The following is a 5,201-nucleotide window of genomic DNA, read 5'->3' on the forward strand; positions in this document are numbered from 1 at the left end:
TGATTAGCGATGAATTCAGGAAGAGGAGTCCTACCTCCTCTGATGCCAGGAATGATGTACCCACCAAATGCAGTTCCAGGGACTGTTCCCTACCCTTACCAACAGATGCCCCCGATATCACAGTACAGTGCACCAAATCCACAGTGGCCACAATCCATGCCTCAAATGATGGTTCAACCACAACAACAATGGTCCCAACCAATTTCTTCATTATCAAATTAGCAGCAACAGTGGAATCCTACCAGCTAGAGCCAACAGCCAACAGTTCAAACAGGAGCTCTGAATCAGAACCAAAACAGAGACCCCTCTGTACCAGCCCAACCCGTTTATGCAGTGATTACAGAAACTCCTCAAAACCCTCCTGCCAGTACGTCAGGAGGAGAAAGCTTGAAGGATTATTTATCCAATTCAGTTGCAAACATAAAAAAGGAGTTGATGGATGTGATTACAGAACAGCTACAGACACTGAAAGTGAATACCGCTAGCATATCCAACGTTGCAGGAGCAAGAAGAGATGTGATGCGGTCAAATACTTGGTGTGGTAAGTGTCATCAAGCAGGCCATTTAGCCACTGAATGTACACGAAAACCAACCATCCCTGGAGCCTTCTGTTCCTACTGTTTGCGGAAGAATCATACAGAGGACATTTGCTCTCTGAAGGAGATGCATGATAGGAGAAGGAAGGAAGAAGACGCAAGATTTAACTTGCTGGAATCCAAAATGACAACACAGGATATTGGACCCAAGCCTAGAGAGTTTGGTCCTAATTTCGGACCCAGAAGATTTCCCTCTCAAAGTTACAGAGGAAGACAGTCTGGCGGTGGTCAGAGATCAGAAGTGGCGGAGAAAAGGGACACATCTCATCAAATTGTCCAAATCCTCGAAGGTCAGTGGATTACAAGCCCTTATGCAGTCGATGCAAAGGAGAAGGCCACACTGCAAAAGATTGTCCAAGCCCAGCCCCAGTGAAAAACAGTGCTACTGATAGTCCAGCTAAGGCCCAAGAGCCTACCTCCAATTTAGTGGAATTGGAAGTTGCTGCCATCACGCGTGCAAAGCAAAAGGAACCACCTGTCCAGAAAGAAAATAACCCTCCTGCCAGAACAGTGAAGTTCAATCTTCCACCAGAAGAATAGAACAGAACAGAGCCTAACAGTTCCGTACAGAGCGCTACAGTGCCACAGAGAGTTACAGAGACAGTTACAGAGACAGGACCAGAGGTCCAGGAGATAGAAGAGGAGGAAGTGCCACAAGTGGCAGAAGAAGTTCCTGTGATTCCCCTGTTGGAAGAAAGAGGGAAAATGAAAATGGGTGTTGCCCCATTCCCTAATCGGTTAGAGAAGCCAGTGGATCCTATTAAGGAATACGATCTGGTCAGAGATCTAGGTACCTTTAAATCAAACCTCACATTCCGACAATTATTGATGTTGTCTCCCAGTTGCCGGAAAAGATTCAAAAGTATACTGACAAGAAGACGTGGCTTAAGGATTGCTCCCTCAACAACAACAAAGTCCAACAAGGCTCCAGAGCCTGTAAAAGAAGTGGATGTAGCTAACACCTTCCTAGATCCAGGTACTCCAGAGACTGGTGTGTGGATAGAAGGCTGCTTCATTGCAAATGCACTGATTGATGGTGGTTCATCAGTAAACATTATGACGGATGTGACAATGAAGGATCTAGGCCTACAAGGTGTGCAACCCACCCAATGGCTCATCAGACTAGCAGATCATAGTAGAATCAAGCCTTTGGGCATTCTTCCATATGTGAAGACTACAGTGGCTGGAAAAGATTATTGGCTAACCTATCTGGTGGTGAAGCCAAACTCTTATGGTACATCCTACCCTCTGTTACTATGCAGACCATGACTTTTTGAAGCCCGAGCAAGGATGGATTGGTTCAAAGGAACCTTGACCTTGGGTAGAGGACCCAACAAAGTGGTGCTGAAACTGTATGGTTCTCAAAAAGGACATGGATCCACCTCCTTGGAATTATCTTCTGACTCCCCTAATGAGGCTACAGATGGAACATCAGCAGACGAATATGCTGTCAAACAGATCCTTCCCAAGAAAACAGTGGCACATTCCTTAACAGTGGATACTGTAGGCCGACTTCCAAAAGATGCCAAGCCATTATCAATGGGTGAATACTTCCTGCCTGAACCGGGCATGACTTCTGAAATCACTTCTGACAGTGAGATAGAAGCATGGATGTACTGCTCTCCCTGTTACATGGCCATAGTAGAAACAGAGACAGAGACAGGAGAGGAAACGGAGAATCTATTCTTCTGTTACAGAGCTCCTACAGAAGCAGAAGCAGATGCAGAGACAGAAGCAGAGACAGAAGAGGATGGATATGATATGGACGAAGAAGATTATGAAAGTGAAACGGAAGAATCTATCCCACCTGAAGAGGATACATTTGAGGAAGAAGTTCCAGAAGCATCAGAAGCAGATGAGCTCATGCTATGGGACAAAATGGTGATGGTACCATTTGGTCTGGTAAATGGATCTTCTCATATACAAAATCTTTATAAGACATGGATTAAGAAGAACAAGCCGTCTTTTAGCAGTAGCTCATGCCGTCCTAACCCATCCTTGCCAAAGAAAGATGATGATGATGCAACGTGCCAACAAGCACCAGTTCCACAAACCCAACAGGCATCAGAGGGTCCCTGTTATGTGACGTTCTTGGATGTATCATCAGAAGATGAGTCTTCGAGCCAAGAGGTAATTACTCTTGAAACCAAACCCGAAACAGCTTTAATCCCATTCCAACATCGTAAGGAGCAACCTAAGTCTCCACCAAAAGAAGAAGTTGGTTCTAGTGGGACATCAGAAGAGGACACCACTCCCTTGAAGGAGTCGGATCTCTACCCAGAAGTAGTCCGCGGGACCTTCATCCGTGAAGTAGAAGGTGAAAGGCAGTTAATATTTGTGGATGCTGAAGGCACTGAACGCCACTTGAAGGTGGGTAGCAGTCTCCCAGAAGAGGAGTTTTCAACCTTGTACAACTTGTTGAAAGAAAATTTGGACGTGTTTGCATGGTCTTACAAAGACCTAAAGTGGATTGATCCCACAATATGTCAACATCATATTGACTTGGAGCCTGATGCCAAGCCAGTACGGCAACGACAGAGGCGAATGAACCGGAATTATTCCACATTGGTGAAAGCGGAGCTGCTGAAGCTTCTGGAAGCCGAGTTCATCTATCCAGTGGCAAATAGTGAATGGGTTTCACCCATCGTGGTTGTACCCAAGAAGAATGGAAAATTGCGAATATGTGTGGATTTCCGAAAGCTTAATTCCAAAACAAAGAAGGATCACTTTCCTATCCCTTTCACAGACCAACTGTTGGACACAGTGGCAGGACATGAACTTTATTCTCTTTTGGATGGATTTAGCGGATACAACCAAGTCCAAATAGCAGAAGAAGACCAGTCCAAAACAACCTTCACCACAGAATGGGGGACCTACGCTTACCGAGTGATGCCATTTGGGCTCTGCAATGCCCCTGCTACTTTCCAACGAGTCATGATGGCCGCATTTCAAAATCATCTGCACGACTTTATTGAGGTATATTTGGATGACTTCTGTGTCTATAGTTTGATCAGTGAACACTGGGGACATTTGGAGCAATGCTTTGATCGATGCCGGGAGTATGGGATTTCCCTCAACCCCGACAAATGCATCTTTGGAGTTTCTTCCGGAGTTCTGTTGGGCCACATTGTCTCTGCACAAGGGATATCAACAGACCGTGCAAAGATTGAAAAGATTGCAGCTCTGACAGCACCCACCAACCTCAAATAGTTGAGGGGATTCCTAGGCCATGTGGGTTACTACAGAAGGTTTATAGCCCATTTTGCGACAAAGGCAACTTCCTTGCACAAGCTTCTGAGGAAAGATGCAGAGTTTACTTGGACGGAAGAATGCGACAAAGCCTTCCACACTTTGAAGCAGTGTCTGATAGAGGCACCCATTCTGCAACCTCCTGATTGGACGAAAGAGTTCCATGTACACACTAATACATCAATTGAAGGTTTAGGTGCTGTCCTCTGCCAAAAGGGCTCCTCGAAGTTGGATCAACCGATCTATTATGCAAGCCAAAAAGTCACTGATAGGGAACGGAACTATACAGTGACAGAGCTGGAGTGCTTGGCAATGGTGTTTGCCCTGGAGAAGTTCCGCCACTACCTCCTATCCACCCACTTTAAATTTTATGTGGATCATGAGGCCCTGTCCTTTTTGATGAACAAAGCGGATGTGAAAGGACGAATGATGAGATGGCTCCTTTTATTCCAAGAGTTCGACTTTGAGGTGATTACTAAGCCTGGTCGTTCCCATGTTCTGGCTGATCATCTGTCGCGTATCCCACAAACTGCAGACGAGGAGCAAGATGATCCAGACCTCCCTGATGCTTCCCTATTCTTGGTAGAAACTGTAACTCCCTGGTATGCAGACATTGCCAATTTGCTAGCAACCCAACAATACCCTCCTGGTATCTCTGGTCGGGAAAGGAAGAAGCTCATGCTAGAATCAGCCCCCTATACCTTGTTAGGCGGTGCACTGTACAAGAAAGGCAAAGATGAAGTGCTCCGAAGATGTGTTGCAGGAGAAGAGATTGGGATTGTTCTGAAGGCTTGCCATGACGAGCCATGCGGAGGTCACTTTGCAGGAGATGCTACAGCCAGGAAGGCTCTGCTAGCAGGATATTGGTGGCCTACCATTCACAAGGATGCCTATGATTACTGTAAAAGATGTGATGCTTGTCAAAGAATGGGGAAACCCACGAAGACAAGTGCCATGCCACTACAACCTATCCTCCCTTTGAAGCCGTTTGAGAAGTGGGGCATTGACTTCGTAGGTCCGATCGATCCTCCTACCAGAAGGAAACAGAACCGATACATCCTCGTATGTACAGATTATGTCACAAAGTGGTGTGAAGCTAAAGCCCTCAAGCGGGACGATGGTAACATCGTGGCCCTGTTCATGTATGAGAATATCATCACCCATTTTGGTAGTCCCTTGGAGCTGGTAAGTGATAGAGGCACTCATTTCCTCAACAAAGTCATGGAAGAGTTGACAGAGTTGTATAAGATCCGCCATCGCAAGTCCACTCCTTATTACCCCAGAGCCAACGGCCAAGTCGAAGTCACGAATTGCATCCTCTGCTCGATCCTGACAAGAACGATTGCTGCACATTGT

This window comes from Lygodium microphyllum, chromosome 8 (genome assembly GCF_053477565.2).
Source record: "Lygodium microphyllum isolate KBCC chromosome 8, Lygodium_microphyllum_v1.1.10, whole genome shotgun sequence".
Classification (NCBI taxonomy): domain Eukaryota; kingdom Viridiplantae; phylum Streptophyta; class Polypodiopsida; order Schizaeales; family Lygodiaceae; genus Lygodium; species Lygodium microphyllum.